This window comes from Homalodisca vitripennis, unplaced genomic scaffold, assembly GCF_021130785.1.
Source record: "Homalodisca vitripennis isolate AUS2020 unplaced genomic scaffold, UT_GWSS_2.1 ScUCBcl_5604;HRSCAF=12405, whole genome shotgun sequence".
In the NCBI taxonomy this organism is placed as follows: domain Eukaryota; kingdom Metazoa; phylum Arthropoda; class Insecta; order Hemiptera; family Cicadellidae; genus Homalodisca; species Homalodisca vitripennis.
The window spans coordinates 18,684-38,923 of NW_025781711.1; the positions used below are offsets into that span (position 1 = coordinate 18,684).

Here is a 20,240-nt window from a genome sequence, read left to right on the forward strand (position 1 = left end):
AATTTCAGCCGAGATTCCAGATGAAACACTTGACCCAAAATTGCATGCAGTAGTAAGTAAACATATGATACATGGACCTTGCGGAGTTTTCAACAACAAATCCCCTGTATGGTCGACGGCAAGTGTTCTAAGCGATACCCTAGAGCATTGATTGCTGAAACCATCTCGGGAAATGATGGTTACCCGTTGTATCGTCGGCAATCAGTTGAGGACGGTGGGCGATCTGTAATTGTGAAGATAAAAGGACAAAATTTTGATGTAGATAATCGTTGGATTGTGCCGTACTCGCCAATATTGTCCAAAACTTTTGAAACTCACATCAATGTGGAATTTTGTAACTCTGTCAAATTGATAAAGTACATATGTAAATATGTTAACAAAGGTAGCGACATGGCCAAGAGGTAAGTGAAACGAAGTTTACAGAGTCAGCTAGTTATTTAATAAATTTGAACCAATAGGAGGTTGTGGCGCTATGTAACACCAGAAAGTAGAGACTGGCTCATAGCGCCACAGAATTGGCCCGAGTGCTCACAGCGCCAACACAACCGAATAAATAATCGTATCCAGGCTCACAGCGCCACAGATTTGGTCGAGTGCTCACAGCGCCAACACAACCGAATAAATAATCGGATCCATGCTCACAGCGCCACAGCTCATAGCGCCACAGGTCATAGCGCCACACATTTGTTGTGGCGCTGTGAGCTGTGGCGCTATGAGGCCGCACCGTTTTTATCACTGATACTGCTAAATATTATCAATTGAAATTACTTTTATATTATTTTAGAAGTTATTAAATTAAAAGCATTTCTAATCAACTTTGGGATTGGGATTGGTGTTCTTTCATTTTGATAGATTATAAGGTAGCAGTTAACATTTTACATGTTTTTAATTAATTATATTCCATTAGGTAAGAAAGAGAATCAAAGTAAAAATTCAGTATTAAAACACATATTTTAGAGCCAAAGAACTAGTTTCGAACTCATCTGGCAAAACATTACTTTTTCATAACATTATTTTGAATACCAATAAGAGTAGAACTTCTTCAAGTTCGTGAAGTAGTTGGTCTTTGCAATGTCTTTGCGTCTAGGGTTGGTTGATAGGACGAATGACGATCTGAGTGTCGTGTTGATTTCATTTTGTGGTGGATGGTTTGAAGTAATGGTTGATTGATATTGTTTTTAGGTTAGTTCTACAATATTAATGTTTTAATGTAATAGTACATTGATTTAGAATTAGTTTACACATCTGCGTAATAATGAATATTAATATAAGATATCATTAAAGATTTGATTTTTTGTTGAGTACTATTTACATTTTTTTATCCACAATATTGGCCTAATGTAAGAAATTTAACCTCAACAAAATATAAAAAGTAAACACTATCTTCTGAATTAGGCTATGCTGAACAGAACCATTGTCATCAACAAAATCCATAGTTATTAAGTAAAGTAAAAAAATATATATATATATATATATATATATATATATATACAAATTAACATGGAAATGACAGGTACAACATGTTAGAGTTATGATAAGTAGACTCAGTTTTTTATACAACAAACCCGTAATCTTTTTTTGTCATTTGAATACATTTTACTGAGAAAAGTATGTAGACTTTGCAATTAGGCACAAAAAATTATTTCAAAATGCATTTTCAATATTTCTTTGTGTAATCCCTTTTTTTAGCAATCTATTATAACAATTATGGTATTCTAACTATAAAAATAAAAACCTTAGGTTTTCTCACAATATATATTACTATAGTTTATTATAAATAAAATGGTACAAAATATAGTTTGGTTTACAATTTATAAACATTTTTATAAATTTGAGTTTTTTTATCACGAAACCCACGCTTCTTGTACTACTTTGTTTTTGCGCTGAAACTAATTTATTTACCCAAAGACTCATACAAAACTGTACATTTTCTGAAACTAGATTAAATTTGTGACCTTTAGGATATCTTGAAATTTGAAATACATATACTGTATTTTCCAGATACTCCTCTTCCCCTTTCTAACATGCAAAAAACAAACAAAAATTCCTTATTTACTGTAAAAAATTTAAATGAAAATATTTATTCTAGTTACCTGTTATCATTGTGAACAAAATGATACCAAATACGTTTTTTGCAGTAAAAAACTATTTTTTTACAGATTTTAGAGAAAAGGCTTGCAAAACTGAAAAAAAAAAACGGCTTAGCATTTAAGGAAAGTACTAAGAGCAGTTGGAGGGTTAAGCATAGGATCATAATTTAAAAATAAACGTAGCAAGGCAAACAATAAAAACACTTTAAGGAAATGGACAGCGATGTGCACTTCAACAGGTACATGACGTGCTTTATGAAAGCCTGGTGTGTATCCGATCGGGTGCATGATGGTAATTGTGAAAAATCATGAATGTGTTATGAACAAATCTGATAGTTAAATTACAGCAAAATATTTTATGCAGGTGAAAAGAGTTCAGCCTCGAAGCTATAATGGTGCTTCTGTATGGAAATGTGGTCACCCCCCTGAGAAACTAGTTCGACTTCACTATTTAGTCAAATTAGATGATGGTTATGTTATAAAGAGACTTGTAGATCAGCTACACAAATGTGAAGTAGAAAAATTCAATTATGATTCAGTGAAAACCACTGAAGTTTTCCCATGTATGTATCAACAGCATAAGAATCTTAGTACAATATTGCGACTAGACCAGGTAACAGTCGTTTCGATCCTGTAGGATCAGGAAAATGTATACATGTAAAGAGCTCGAAGCAGTTAACAATTCCACTTATCAGCTTGAAAAATTTATCAAATTGATCTATTCTCATCTTAACACTTATGGAACCAATCCAAGATCAGCTTTTACCCAACAATAAGCTCACTGTACAAAAAAAACTGTATTGTATGATAAATGCCAAGTATTCAGAAGTTGAACATTTATAGAAAACTAGGTACTTTGGGATTATACCGACCACACCAGTATGAAGAAACACAAAAACATAAATTTATAGAAATAAACATGATAGAACGAAAAAACAACTCTTTAATTACAAAATTACAAGCATTTCCAGGTATTGTGATCGGTATTGTTGTCGCTGTTATCTTATCTTTCTCGAGAATCCCGATTACGGCAGGCCGCGCGGCATCACATGATTTGCACGGTATATAATTGTTTCAATTCAATTTATATTTCTGATCAGCCCCTCTAGAATTTGATATTTTACTGATAGGTACTATCTCGAGGGATGTTTTTCTTTCCTTGACATCAGCGCGGGCTTTGGGGTGCTGCCGAAGCCCGCGCTGATGGCCGGAGGCACTCGCATTTTGGGTGGCGGAATGTGATCAAGAATAAAAACAAGTTTTGAGTGTTTTTTCAATAAAGAGTTTAGTTTTAGTTTGGTAATGTTTGTTTTTGTTGAATTTTTGTGTTTGGAGAAATGTAGAGGTAAAACACGGAAGTACAACAAAGCGACGCTCCAGCTGAATGGGCGGCGAGACTTTGCAATCACGTTATCTACTAGACCGCTCGACTTTTACCTCTGTCTGAGGATGGGGAGGGGTTTGCGATAAGACAATTCCTGTTTTATATTGACGAAATATTGTTCTATTCTAATCTAGTAATCAGTAGAAGCAAAATGTCGAATAACGATTCATGTCTGGGTGTGGTCGGTATAATCCCAAAGTACCGAAAACTAAATGTAGTGTTTGTTTACTACATATAATGTACTTAATTAATTAGTTAAGAATATTGGTACTTTGGGATTATACCGACCACACTAGTATGAAGAACACAAAAATAGAAATTTATAGAAACAAACATGATAGAACGAAAAAAACAACTCTTCAATTACAAAATTACAAACTTACAAGCATTTCCAGGTATTGTGATCGGTATTGTTGTCGCTGTTATCTTATCTTTCTCGAGAATCCTGATTACGGCAGGCCGCGCGGCATCACGTGATTTGCACGGTACATAATTGCCTTTCCATTACAATTCAATTTATATTTCTGATTAGCCCCTCTAGAATTTGATATTTTACTGATAGGTACTATCTCGAGGGATGTTTTTCTTTCATCGACATCAGCGCGGGCCTTGGCAGCACCTTCGGTGCTGCCAAGGCCCGCGCTGATGGCCGGAGGCACTCGCATTTTGGGTGGCGGAATGTGATCAAGAATAAAAAACAAGTTTTTAGTGTTTTTTTAATAAAGAGTTTAGTTTGGTAAATGATTGTTTTTGTTGAATTTTTGTGTTTGGAGAAATGTAGAGGTAAAACACGGAAGTACAACAAAGCGATGCACCAGCTGAACGGGCGGCGAGACTGCAATCACGTTATCTACTAGACGCTCGACTTTGACCTCTGTCTGAGGATGGGGAGGGGTTTGCGATAAGACAATTCCTGTTTTATATTGACGAAATATTGTTCTACGCTAATCTAGTAATCAGTAGAAACGAAATGTGAAATAACGATTCATGTCTGGGTGTGGTCGGTATAATCCCAAAGTACCAGAATATTAGAAAAAACAATCAGAACTCATTCTTGTATTCTTGAATGTTTAAAAAAACAGATAAACAAAAACTTAACAACAATGAATTAACTTCAAAAAACCTAATTTCAAATTAATTGTTTCTTCTATACTGCATTTGAATTCACCCAATCAATATGATGAAACAGTAAATATTTAGATTACTGCATTTTTAATTATATGAGTCAAATTTCTATTAGGCCAATGAATTTTGTTAACTTTATCTTTCTGTAAATAGTATGTACGATAGAAGAGTGTATTATATAAATTATAATGTATATTTAAAAAATTTTAGGATGGATATGATTGCAATATCTGCGGTGTTAGTGCTGGCGTTTGTTGTCCTCATAAACTTCTCAGTACATAAACTAGAAGAAGGCCATGTTGGCGTCTACTACAGAGTAAGTATTTTTACACTTCAGTTGAAACTAATTTATACTCCGATTGTAAAATTATCTTTCACATGTTTCAGTTACTTAAATAAAGTAGCATAATTTTCACTAATACTAAATAGATTTTATTAGACAAATGCTTTCATGATGACTCAGGAATTCTTGGAGTTAAGGAAATCTCTTTTAAGGCACAGCATACAGATATGTCCGTACAATCAGAATTATGCTAAACGTGGCATACAGGAATATCTTATTTTAATTTATTGTGTACATTATAATTCACAAGAATGCTGTGAATGTGTAAATGTATTGATTTATGTCCGTTGGGAAGTAAATTAAATTGCTTGTTTCGTGAAAAATCAATAAAAAACCAGTGCTATTCTTTTATGAAAGTTTTGTATTACAATGCGAGGCGTGGCATGCAGATTTAATCAAAACGGCACGTACACAGTGCGACTGTCTGCTTGATTGCTAGAGCTTTTTTGAAAAAAAGTTTACTGTTTATAACCAAACAAATACGTGTGGGACTCGACAAGCTAACAAGAGGTCATTCAGGCTAAATTAAAGAGGGGCGAACTTATCAAAAAAAGCTTAAGGTAGCCATTATAAAATAGTGAGACAAACAAAATCTTTTAACCATTTCAAAAACTAATGGACCTGACATGATAGACATATAAAAAGTATTTGATTGTTTTTTATAACTTAATGAACAGGAGGAAGTTAGGGGGGGAACATATTCTTTTGCAAATATCTATCAGACTGTTAATAGTGTTATTATGATTAGTTTTTTTTAAGCAACACTGTCACTTCTAGAAACTAGTAGTTGTAAAGACTTTTCATTAAGTATTGTTTCATTGCAAAATTTTAAATACACATGTTTGTTATTTTAGGGAGGAGCACTTTTGTCCCACACTAGCCCTCCGGGTTCCACATGATGGTGCCTTTCATTACTACTTACAGATCTGTTCAGGTAAGTAACTCCTATTGTTATGATCAATAATTGTGCCCTTTTGTGCAACAGCGATGCAACGTGATGCGACACGAAATACTAAATGTAGTGAACATATGAAATAAAATACACAAATCACGTTGCGCTCTTTTAATTTTATTCCATATTTTAACATCTATTTGATAGCGTCGTGATGCTGTCTGTTTATTTGTACCCTATGGGTCACTCTAGTTAATACAATTATTGTCTGATTACCAGCCACTAGAGCCCTATAATCACTAGCACAGTAAAAATAGAAAATTAAATTTTTTTTTGCGTAAAAAGTGTATACCTCAATGTTATTGCTATAAGTTAAAAATAAAAAGAGTTAACATTTCACTGACTAATTTTTAAATTAATTTTAATAGTCTATGAGAGAGAATTGTTCAACCTTTCCTGTCACAGAGGTATTCAATATCTTTACTATGTTCAATAGTATGTTTTACAACCTGTGTTGATGTGTAGAAGTTATAATACTTGCATAGGTACTCATTAAGATTTAGATAATCTTGACTATCTGTCATTCTAGATTCAATATTTCGTAAGTGCTTAATTTATTTTGGAACAGAAACCATAACTAAAATTCACACAGTTCTACTGTATGAAATATATTCTTTGTTGAATAAAAATTAATGCACAACTGTTTTAAGGATGTTAGTCCTAATTTTACTTTCTATAAAGTACACATTTTGGACTCAAATTATTTTTTTTTATGTTAGGTTTATTCTAAAAAACTAAAATCTGGCATGTGATACTAAGTTGTAAAATAATGGTTTTAGGAGTTAGGAAAGGTGATGGAACAACATAATAATGAATTATAAATTGATTAAACGTAATCATTATCACTACAGTATAAATCAATGGTTGTTATGATTGTGTTAAACAGTGTTCGTGTTCCTTTGTTACTGTAACAACGTAGTTGACTCAAGTCCTTACATTATTGATCAGATTAAGTGATTGGATAGTCCATTAAGTGGTTATTGATCCAAACTTCTTCATCATCTAGCTCAAGAATACCAACCAAACATTCTTGCTCATCTACACAATATAGTAATTTTTTGTTATCTAACAAAATAAATAATCGGTTTAGCTTAATCTTTCTATTTGACATTTTATCTTCAAATTCTGACTTATTTGTAATGAGAGACATTGTTTTATGTTTTCTTAAAATTTACTTAAATAATGTTTATGTTTTCTTGAAATTTACTTAAATAATTGTTTACATTTCAAAACGTGTAGATTTTTTTTAAACAAAGGTTTCTTAAGTAGTTTTTTTATAACTTTATAAAATAAGGTTTCAGCTAAACTTTTTTTAATATATTAAAACCATTATATAATTTTTGACTTTATAGAATATTATATATACACAAATCATGAAATATGATATATGAAATTATGTTTACTAACAGTACAATTTTCTAAAGAATGGTTAGTTAAATATAATAAAATATAGTGAAATAATAAATTACAGGTTGAAAAATGTAAAATTACAGTAAGAAGTAAATTCATAATAATACTCTTGTTTGTAAAGTGTATACGTTTCTTATACTCCAACAACAAATTAATTAAAAGTTAAAAAGTATACCATGAAGAAGTAATAACAATATCGAAAAAAACTAAAAAGTATTTGAATACACAGTAAACATATCTTTAAAAGGTCTCATAACTCTATGATAAAAAATGAGGATGTAAAAGTGATTGATATTGTTCTTATGAGCATAAAATCAATATGAATATGGCTGTTAGCCCAGCAGGTTCTTAAGCATTTATGCAGGGCCAATGAGAACTGTGGCGGGGCCCAGGTAAATACTTGCAAGAGCCCCCCACATTTTGTAATCTATTTTTTACCTAAAGACTATTTACGCTGTACTAAAATTAGTGTACTTACTAATTAGGTACTCAAAAAGTTAAAAATAATTATAGTTTTTGTGAAATTACTACAGTTTTTATCTTGACCAAATATTGGTGTCTCAGCTAAGGAAAATACATTCTTTATACTGTTCACACCTGAAACTACAACCTTAACATTGTTTGAAGATTCTAGAAAGGGCGAAACACAAAACAAAATCACATTACAAAAATAAGAGAAAAATATTGTACAAATAGCCTATTATAAATACAGTACGTATAGTATATCAAAATTGTAACTACTTTTACCATTATATTGTGGAAGAAAGTAGGCATGAACTTGAGAATTAAATAAAAATTCCAAAGCACATTAGTGCTTTGTTTTTTATAGCCTAACAGTTTATTTTTTCGCTAAGTTATTAATTTTGCATTGTCGTAACAAAAAAAAATACAATATGTTGTTTTGTTATTAAACATATTAAATAAAAATTAGGACTACACACTGAAATTTTTCTAAACAAATTGGTTTAAGTTGTTTTTAGTAAGTGTAAACTGTTGACAATATGTTGAAAGAATAGTATTTTTTTTATTAAATGTATCATGGCTAGCCTAGCAATACATTAAGTGAAAAACCCAAAACTAATTTTGTAGCTACTAAGTTAACTAGAGACAGTGTAATGAAAAGGACTATCAGACTACAGTTAAATCAACACTTTTCCATAGTTTTTGAACAAATGTTTGAATGATATAGTCAAAACTAATGCTTCTAGCCAGTTTTGGATTCAATTGATAAAATTCTAAGATCAGTCAATCCATGCACTGTGATTTGTGTGATCTGTCTCCTGATATACCAACTCCACATAGCCTAGCTTTATATTTTGATCCACTCGCCAATCAGAGTTCAAGTTCAAAAGATCTTTATTCTGAGAATAACAAAAGTTGAATATATGCAACACATTAAAATTACATGCAATTTATATTTCTATCACTACATGCATTCTGTACCGTACATTCCCAATGCCCCTATAATGGTGCGTGCGGGAAGTAAAGTTGACTTACTAAAGTACGTATTTTGACAGTCATTCCTTTACTTGTAATAGTTCTTTTAGATCTTCTCCATGCACAAGTTATTCACAATTAATTATTCCATTTAAACAATACAAATAGACATCCGAGATAAATGCATTCTTCCAGTTATCTGTATAAATATGTTTGAATCTTACTATAGTAAACTAATTATAATATAAATTAATTGAGCCCACTATTTTTTCCAATTTGCTACTGCTAACAACTAACATGCATAAATAGATACTTAACTTATATTCACTAATAACAATGTTTGTATATATGCATGTAAATCTACATACATATACACACTTACATGTACACATATGTATACAAATAACAAGAGATGAATTATATAAGCAAGTAACAAGGTATAAACATAGAAACAAATCAACAAATAACAGCAATAAATTAAAATAATGACAATAACAGTACATATAATTTTAAAGAGAATCAAACGGCTTTAACAATAATAATAATGATCTAATATAAATATACACACATTTTTTACACATGGAAATGAATAAAAATAAATAAATATATCAACAACAAAGACAGAAAACAGGTAAAATTCCAGATTTACTCCCGATATAAACTTTAAACATTCTCTATTATAAATGTTAAGCATTTCATCTTAAATTTAGGCTTTCATTCAAAATATATACCATTGCCTTATCTCTCAACCAATTTATTAAACATTTTTAGGCCAACATAGGAAAACTGATGTCTGGCAATTTCTTTAAAATAATTTGGTATATCGAGAAATAAAGACATTTATTTATCCTTTGGCAAGTCACATAACAAGCAATAGACATCGTCAATACTAGAAACTATTAGTTGACTAATTTGTCACAATAGTGTTTTAAAAACTTAATCCTATTAAGCAATATTACTCACTAGCCTATACACAATCTAGACTAAGTGTTAAAATTAAATTTAAAATATTCTTCTAGGTTGTACAGTGGATTATTTACAAGCCATTCATGTAATCTCTCTGAAAATTTATGATGGTTTAAATTTTTCCAAGAAACTGGTACCGTAACTTATTGAAAAGCCTTATTCCCATGTTTTTTATGGTAATTCATTGATTTTGAAAGTCTTAATTTAGGCAGCTCAATTATTTCTTGGTTTGGTGTATTATGAGAGTGTATGGCATTTCTTTGTGTATAAAGATGCAATTTTTCTTTATTACCATTATTAATACATCAAAAATATACAAATTTACAACAGTTAAAATGTTTAATTGCCTAAAAAGAGGTCGACAGTGATCACGCGGATTAGAGCCAGTTATGATTCGTATAGCTTTTTTTGTACAATAAGAACCTTTTGAATGCCTATTCCATTACCCCACACAATTAAACAATATCTTATAATACTTTCAAAAATGAAAAATAGGCCATTCTTAAATATCTTGGAGACACTTTATTTTTAAGGTTTGCAAGTAAATAAATTACTCTAGACAATCTCTTACAAATATAGGCTATATGAGTTTTCCATGACAGATTAGAATCAATATTTACACCTAAAAGCTTCACTGTACTTAATGAATCTAAGAGATCTTCTGTTTTTAAGGTTACCAACAGATGCTGCGCTTTTTCTTTATTTAGGAATAGTCCATTAGTTTCAAACCAGTAAGTTGCCTCTAACAATGTCTTTTCTGAAATTATTTTTAGCTGATCCACATCATTATGATAAGATAACAATGTTGTATCATCTGCATATATTGTAGAGTAACAGGACAAATCATTGCTTAGGTCATTAATTAAAACTAGAAAGAGTATAGGCCCTAAAACAGACCCCTGAGGTACTCCTAACTTAAATTCTAAAACTTCAGACAAACTGCCATTGTGGTCGACTTCAAAATTTCCAAATCTTTGCCATAGAAACCATAATACTCCAACTTACTCAATAAAATTACATGGTTGACTGTGTCAAATGCTTTACTCAGGTCACATAAGGTGACCTGGGCAGCGATTTTACTCTCTAAGGTCAGTAAAAGTTGATTAATTAAGCCATCAATGGAATGTGTAGTTGATCTACCAGGACGATAACCATACTGACTATCATTAAACAAACCAGAAGACTCAAAATATTTACAAATTTGTATTTTAAGAATTCTTTCTAAGACTTTCCCTATGACTGAGATACAAGAGATCGGACGGTAACTACTGGGTATATCTGGATTACCCTTTTTTAAAGATAGGTACCACTCTAGAAAACTTTAAACTATTTGGAAAAACACCATCATTTATATATCTATTAAAAAAATAAGTTAATGGTTCAATAATTACCGAAGCAACCTTTTTTATTAAGTCACTGGACAGAATTCTGGATGAAGAATTTTTTAACGAGATTATTATGTTAAACACCTCATTCAAGCTAACCGGTGAAAAGACACAACACGAATTGGCTGACACCAAATTTACACTTTTAAGACTCTGCACTGCACTCTCCGGGGAAGCTTTGACTTTTGAACTTATATCTTCTACAGCAGTGATGAAATAGTTGTTGAAGTCACAGGCTAGATGCTGCTACCAAGATTGTTGACCGGACTGCGTTTAGCTGTTTTATTTATGATATTCCAGGCCGCGTTACATTTGTTGTAAGAATGTTCAATTATTTCTTCATTTTTCTGTATTTTAGCTGCTTGTAGTGCAAGTCTGTAGTGTCTTTTCAGGTTCTTAAATAATAGCAAGAGCTGATCGTTGCTATATTTATTACACATGTCTTTACAAAGTAGTATTTGGTTCTTCATTGCTGCTAGCTCCGGTGAATACCAACCAGTTGAAACAGAACCTTTTTTAAAACTCATATTAGCTGTACTAGCTTTTAATCTTTTAGCCTTCTTGAGTGGAAAACTAGTCTCAAATAAGGTCAAAAACCGTTCGAAAACATTTTCAAAAGCAGTTACTAGCTGTTAAATCAGGTGAAAAAGACTGGCACCACTGTTCCTCTTCGAGGAGTTGCATAAAGTAACTTATGTTCTTGGGAGTAATCAATCTAATGGTTTTTAATTGACTAGGCCTATCATGTGTGTAAGAAATAGGCTTACTCACAGAAAACTCAAAATGTAAGGCATCATGATCAGATAAAAAGATGGTTGTATGACTTCTGTAATATATTCATGTGGTTTCAAAGCATGAATTTCCACGTGTAGGCTTGTTGTTTGTGCAATATATGTCAAATTGCCTTAATACATTTAGAAATCTTTCTACTGTAGCTTTATTAGTAGTAACGTCAAAATGAGCATTTACATCTCCACACAAGATTAACTTGCACTTTAATCGAAAGAGAAAGATTAAAAGTTTCTCCAATGACTGCAGAAATATTTCTGTACTACCATCTGGTGATCTATAAAGGGACACCACAATCAGATTGAATTCTGTGAGTTCTACACCAGTAACTTCAAAATGGAGTTCATTGCAGAAATTCTTCAGGTCAATTTCCTTAAAAATATGGTTATTAGCAACATATATGTTTACCCCTCCGCCAATATGAACACTGCGACAAAAACTGCTGCCCAGAGAAAAGCCTTCAGGTACCCATAGTTCAATTTCATTTGTATTTAGCCAATGTTCTGCAAGGCATGCAACAAAGTATTTGTTTTGACATAACAGGAGTTCCAGTTCTTCGCATTTTCCCCTTAAACCTTGTATATTTATGAAGAAAATTTTAGCTAACTCTTGGTTTATGGTAGGCATAGGAACCAAGCAGTCGTACTAATTTTTTTTCAGGGTAAGCTGTGGGCCTACACTGATATTTATATGGGTCAACTACTTTCCATTGACCTAATTTAAGGTTTGATCTAGGCCTACTTGTTAAGAAACTTTTTGGGCTAGACCATTCTCCCGGTTTAAAAATATTTATAAATCTTGAGAAGAATACATTCTCTGGCCAAAAATCAGGTGAGTATAATGTCACTGTAGTAATTGGATGGAATGCCAACTTTAAATGATGAATATAACTCAGGATGTTTTGAATTAAGCATTTCTACCGTGTAATCACCCGCTTTACAGCTATCCAGAAATGTTTTCAGGTCTTCACACTCAGTTCGAGCACTCAGCCTAGAAACAAATAAGAACCTCATTTTATCAGATGTTGTAAGGTTACGTTTCTCTGTAGATTTTCCAGTGATGAAAACGTTAATTGAGCACTCTCAAATGTTAATTGAGCAGCTCTTGTTTCCCTGTACGTCATTTTAATGGGATAATTCTGCAAGTGTCTATAAACATACATCAATACGTTTAATTAATACACTTGTTTGAAAGTTAGGATTTGGTTATCAGTGAACAAGTAAACTAGCTCTGTCCGTACGCCGAAGATCAAATATCGTTCGCAAAGCATGTCTCTGACTCATTACCACAGCCTGCAACCAGGTACCATCATAGTGTACGATCCCATATCTCATTGTGCTCTCGAACCATGACATGTATAACTGTATTAATAATTCGCTACTCAAAAACTGTTTCATGTGGTACAACGCATAATTGATTTTCCTCAGTTTCTTTGTCAGGTACGTTACGTGGAATCCCCACTTTAACTGGGAGTCAACATACATTCCTAAATATTTTACATTGTCAACTATTTCTATATTTGAACATGTACAGCCATACAAGCATTGATGGCTATGGCAGAACTAATTAAACATATTCTGCAAGTCAGACAGGCTTGTTGCTATCAAAGGATAGAATACATTTAGTCTTTGATATATTAATTAACAACCTGTTGGTAATCAACCATTCTGACACCCTCACCAAGTCCCTGTCAATCTTTGTCTTGAGAGAGGCTCTGCTGCCAGATGAACACACCAAAGCTGTGTCATCAGCATATACAAATATAGAGGAGTGAAAGTCAATATCTAGAAGATCATTAATATAAATATAAGAGTAACTTACTCTGTTTCACAATGTTATAATTTTTATGTTACCGGAGACTTTAATTAAATAATAAAAGCTCTTATCTAGGATTACATTTAAAAAATCTGTAATTTTAGTTGTTTGTTCTATTATTAGGCCTAGCGGTGGGTTCTCTCTAAAGCTGCGGCACTCTCCTAGGCCCAGGCACAGGGTATTTGGTCCCCTCTACCCAGTCTTGTGGGGCCTTACTTTTTGCAACCAAAGTCGTGTCACAATTGAATGTCATTCACCAGAAATATTTTTAAATGTCCTGATAACCATGAAAAAAGTTACAATTCAAATTAATGCTTGGATAAAGTTAAGGTTATTGTCATTACAGTTAGGACTTAAAAATAAAATTATTCAAAATCAAGTTATTTCAACTAAGACTACATTTTAGAAAACTTATTTTTAAAGAGCACAATATAGCTGATTGTGAAAATGTCATAAATAAAAGCTTTTATGTGAGAAGACTACTTTGTCCTATCTCAGAGTGACAACATGCATAGATACAACCAATTATATAACATCATAAGTAAACATTTGTTAAACAAGTATGACAACTGAATAGTTTATGTTTGCTTCCTGTTATTAATATAACACTTAAAGATTTCTAGAAAATAATTTAAAAGTATAATTTTATTTGTTGATCCTAAGGACAAAAAAAAGTCTGCAGTAGGCAACAGATCATACATTGTAATGGACAGCATTAATATAGTTAATAAATTAGTTTATCCTTTGTTTTATCTTACAAATTAGAACCAAACTCAAACCGTATACAAAATATTTATTTTTGTTTTTAATTTTTAAATAGACCATGTTTAAAAATATCTTTTTTAAAACATGTACCTATTATTAAAAATATTGAATTTACATTAAAAAAAAACATTATTTAAAAAACTTAAATCACTAGTATGAAGAAATAATGGGAATTTTCCAACAGTTTAGTTTTTTTTTTAATCTGAAGAAGAAAGTAGATTCCAATCCTCAAAAAATAGTGTCCTATTTTTGTAACATAACAATGGTAAATGTCTGAAATCTTGCTACCCTTTTAAGAAAAAAATCTAGCCGTGTAATATACACTTTTAAATAAAGAGCAATTTCAACATTATTTGGAAGATAGGCCTATAATGTTCTCCTAAATCTATGTAAAATACAATTTTGTATTTAAATAATTTTATAAGCAACAAGATTAAGGTACTATATATTTATTTACAAATTGTACTAACTGTTTGCTTTTTGGTATATTATTTATTTTTATTTAAAGAATTTTGAGATTATTTGAGTCAATTATATCCATTTAACTGTTGCAGGTAACACTACAAACAGATGAGGTGAAAAATGTTCCTTGTGGTACCAGTGGAGGAGTTATGATATACTTTGATAGAATTGAGGTCGTTAATATTCTTAACAGAGACAGTGGTAAGTATTAAATTTTAAATTCTAAATACAGTAGTGGGATATATTTTAAAGAATGATACTCTCTCGGATCTCTAACCTGGACTCCCACCAACAAGGATAATCTGGAAAAACATGAATTAATTATGCATGCATTTCGAGCTTCGGGAAACATTCGATTATGTTTGAATTTTTACCAGGTATGGATTGATTCCGATATGATACCACGGCTCCTTTTACTCAATTCCGATACCAACAGAAGTGCTTAAAATAAACTTGGAAAGTTAAGATTTTACAATATTACATCTAGTGATGTGTGGAATGTAAATCAGTCCATTCACAGACAACAACTGATCTGCAGTACACAAACTGGCGATTATTAACAACCATTATTTTAATTCCTGTATGAAAAATGTAGATAGATAACCAAACTAATAAAATATTTAATTGAAGTATAAATAATATTTTAATTGAAGTTCTAATTGAAATATTTGTTATGTCTACAGGGTGAGTCAGAAATATGGTAACATATTTTAAGACGTGATTGTAGAGCTAAAAACTCGCCTTCGGCTCGCTGGGGGCTACGCCCCCAGGCCCCCAAAGTAAACGCTTGCAAATTCGGGGATAAGCGGAATTCGGTGACTGGTTAAGTCCGGACATTAAGTAAATGACAAGGGATTTAAAAATTGACCTTTTTCATAGATTTTTTTCCGGATTCGTAAAAACTTTTGACTTTGAGGGCATTTTGCGGTTAAACCGTTAGAGATACGACAAAAAGTGACTGGACCTTTCTTGTTGGAAATTTAATTTTGTCTTTCGATTGTGCCCTCAGATCTGATCTACGACCTATGGTTTAGCCAGAAATGAGCTCGGGAGAAAAGTCTGCACGGGTCAGCTATCTTGAATTGTTTAGTATAAACATAATAAAAACCGACCTCAAGGCAGTATTTTAAGTCGAACAGGGGGTTTAATATCACCAGGAGACTATCTAGTCAAGGCGAGAAATTCCCTGGGTGGGTGATTAATGTTAAGGAGGTTAAGACAAGAGGGGGTTTAATTTCGTCAGGATATTGTCTGGTCATATGAACAAATTCCCAGGGGGGGTTAACGTTACCGGGGGATAAGTCTCCAGGGGGTTATCTGGTCATACCAGGATCTTCCCAGGGGGGGGGGGTTAAGAGATTTGGTGACTGGTAAAATTCGGACATGAGGTCATGGCAGGAAATTCCCTGGGGGGGTTTAATGTTACCAGGGGGGTTAACACATCAGGGGGTTGAATGTACAGGAGGTTATCAGGTCATACCAGGAAATCCCCGGGGGGGGGGGGTTAATATTACCGGGGGTTAATGACACACTTGGGCCTTTTTTAGAGGGTATTGTGTCTGTGAACATAATAAATATTCCTCTGTCCCTATCTACTATTGACGCTTAGCTAACGCTCAGCCAACTCCCGAAGTCACTGAACCTTTTCTGTAGATCACGTGATTTCCTAAATCCCGTTTAAAATTTGTTTTGAGTTACGACCAACCGTTTAGCCGCTATCAAGCCCGGAATGTAAATTTTTAGGCGAAAATGTCCAATATTTTCACTTAATCGCGTTTTGCGGTCAAACTAAGGGAAATATAGTAAAAAGTCACTGGACCTTTTTTGTAGGTCATCTTATTTCCTAAATAAAACGTTAGTCTTATTTTGACCTCCGACCAATGGTTTCGCCGCTATCGACCCCAAAAACAAAAGTTTCGCGTAAAAGTTACAACAAAATTGTACATAATCACGTTTTTCGGCCAAACCAATCGAGATAGGGCAAAAGATTACTGGACATAATCTACGACCTATGGTTTAGCCAGAAATGAGCTCGGGAGAAAAGTCTGCACGGGTCAGCTATCTTGAATTGTTTAGTATAAACATAATAAAAACCGACCTCAAGGCAGTATTTTAAGTCGAACAGGGGGTTTAATATCACCAGGAGACTATCTAGTCAAGGCGAGAAATTCCCTGGGTGGGTGATTAATGTTAAGGAGGTTAAGACAAGAGGGGGTTTAATTTCGTCAGGATATTGTCTGGTCATATGAACAAATTCCCAGGGGGGGTTAACGTTACCGGGGGATAAGTCTCCAGGGGGTTATCTGGTCATACCAGGATCTTCCCAGGGGGGGGGTTAAGAGATTTGGTGACTGGTTAAAATTCGGACATGAGGTCATGGCAGGAAATTCCCTGGGGGGGTTTAATGTTACCAGGGGGGTTAACACATCAGGGGGTTGAATGTACAGGAGGTTATCAGGTCATACCAGGAAATCCCCGGGGGGGGGGGGTTAATATTACCGGGGGTTAATGACACACTTGGGCCTTTTTTAGAGGGTATTGTGTCTGTGAACATAATAAATATTCCTCTGTCCCTATCTACTATTGACGCTTAGCTAACGCTCAGCCAACTCCCGAAGTCACTGAACCTTTTCTGTAGATCACGTGATTTCCTAAATCCCGTTTAAAATTTGTTTTGAGTTACGACCAACCGTTTAGCCGCTATCAAGCCCGGAATGTAAATTTTTAGGCGAAAATGTCCAATATTTTCACTTAATCGCGTTTTTGCGGTCAAACTAAGGGAAATATAGTAAAAAGTCACTGGACCTTTTTTGTAGGTCATCTTATTTCCTAAATAAAACGTTAGTCTTATTTTGACCTCCGACCAATGGTTTCGCCGCTATCGACCCCAAAAACAAAAGTTTCGCGTAAAAGTTACAACAAAATTGTACATAATCACGTTTTTCGGCCAAACCAATCGAGATAGGGCAAAAGATTACTGGACCTTTTCTGTAGATCGCGCAATTTGCTAATTTGATGGGTCAATCAGATTTGACCTACGACCAACGGTTCGGCCGCTATCGGGCTTGAAACATTATTTTTATCGAAAAAATCTCTGGAATTTCAAATGTTCGAGCGTTTTGTCGCTTAACCATGGAAGATAGAGCAAAAAGTCATTAGACCTTTTTTGTAGTTCACTTCATTCCTGACCATGAATTTTCCGTCAGATCCGAGCTAGCTCCAACGGTTCGCCCGCTATCGGGCTTACAAAAAATGCCTGCAGGGGTGAAGAATGCGCGATTTTTTGGGAATTTTTTTGAGGGGTTGAAAATGAAAAATTCTCACTTTTCGGGATTTTCCTGGTGGTTACACGTGGAAAGCTATCTGTGTACCAAATTTCAAGTCTCTAACTCATCTGGAAGTAGGTTAGAATTAGTATACGTGAGTGAGTGAGTCAGTCAGTCAGTCAGTTACACATGCGGTTGTATATATATTAGACTCGCCTTCGGCTCGCTGGGGGCTACGCCCCCAGGCCCCCATTTGGGTGTTGGCTAAATTCGGGGATAAGCGTAGTTCGGTGATTGGTTAAATTCAGACGTGAAGTTTCTAAATTTTATGTATTCGTTCTCGAGAATATTACGGGTCGTAATGCTTCGCTAACGCTCAGCCAAAAGATGTGTGGTGTATAGTATTAATCAATTGATGTGGTAGAAGAGTTAAGTTCTGTGTTCGTGAAATTTGGAGACAAGAAGAATTTGGTTTTAACCAAAGTCAGAGGACGTATGTATACCATAGTTTAATTTTCCGGATTTACCCAAACTTTTGACTTTGAGGGCGTTTTGCGGCTTAACCGTTAGAGATACCTGAAAAAATGACTAGACCTTTCTTGTCGGAAATTTTATTTTGTCTTTCGATTCCGTCGTCAGATTTTAGCTGCGACCTTTGGTTTAGCCAGGAATGAGCTCGGGAGAAAAGTCTGCACTGGTCAGCTATCGTGAATTGTTTAGTACAAACATAATAAAAACCGACCTTAAGGCAGTATTTTAAGTTGAACAGTTGGTTTAATATCATCAGGAGATTATCTAGTCAAGCCAGGAAATTCCCTGGGGGGGGGTTAGCACATCAGGGGGTTTAATTTACTCAGGATGTTATCTGGTCATGCAAGAAAATTCCAGGGGGGGTTAATGTTACCGGGGGTTAAGACATCATGGGGTTTAATTTACTCAGGAGGTTATCTGGTCATACTGGGAAATTCCAGAGGGGGGGGTTTATTGTTACTGGGTGTTAACACACACGTGGTTGTCTTTTAGAGGTTGTTGTGTTTGTTAAAATAAATAAATTCTCTCTGTCACTATCTACTATTGACGTTTCGCCTACGCTCAGCCAATTCCCAAGGGGGGTTGAAATCACTCGGTAACGTAGTAATAATTGTTCAATCCGGAACCAGAATGAATTGAACAAATCATTGTAGCAAAAAAATCTAAAACAACCAAAATGTGCATTTTGTAAAAAACACGATAAATATTTTACCATTGAAAGCGATTTACAGGCTTACTAAAGGATATAAGACAAAAGGCTACTGGACCTTTTTTATAGATCTAATAGTTTTCTAGTTACTGAATGATAAAGATTTAAACTCCAATCAACGGTTCGGCTGATATCGACTCTAGAAACAAGATTTTCACGTATTAATCACAAAATAATCACTTAAACGCGTTTTGCGGTCGAACCATTGTAGATAGGTCAAAAAGTCACTGGACTTTTTTTGTAGATCATCTCATTTACTAAATCAAACCTTTGTTTTATTTTGACTTCCGACCAATGGTTTTGCCGCTATCGACACCAAAAACAAACTTTTCACGTAAATATTACAAAAAAATTGCACATAATCACGTTTTTCGGCCAAACCAATAGAGATAGGACAAAAAGTTACTGGACCTTTTCTGTAGATCACGTAATTTGCTAATTTGACGGGTTAATCAGATTTGAGCTACGACTAATGGTTCGGCCGCTATCGCGCTCGAAACATTATTTTTATCGAAAAAATCTCTGGAATGTCAAATATTCTAGCGTTTTGTCGCTTAACCATGGAAGATAGAGCAAAAAGTCACTAAGCCTTTTTTGTAGTTCACTTCATTCCTGACCATGAATTTTCCGTCAGATTCGAGCTAGCTCAAACGGTTCGTCCGCTATCGGGCTTACAAGAAAAGCCTGCAAGGGTAAAAAATGCGTGTTTTTTTGGGAATTTTTTGAGGGGTTTAAAACTAAAAATTCCCGGTTTTCAGACTTTTCCTGTTGGTTTCACGGCAAAAAGGTACCTGCGTGCCAAATTTCAAGT

At 33.8% G+C, this 20,240-nt stretch overlaps 1 long non-coding RNA gene across 1 annotated transcript; it reads left to right on the forward strand.

The window, feature by feature from the left end:
- Positions 1–1,089: 1,089 nt before the first annotated feature.
- Positions 1,090–15,124, forward strand: LOC124373449. Its single transcript, XR_006923435.1, has 4 exons — positions 1,090–1,182; positions 4,810–4,915; positions 5,797–5,876; positions 15,016–15,124. It is a non-coding gene; the product is annotated as an uncharacterized LOC124373449 (long non-coding RNA).
- Positions 15,125–20,240: the final 5,116 nt, after the last annotated feature.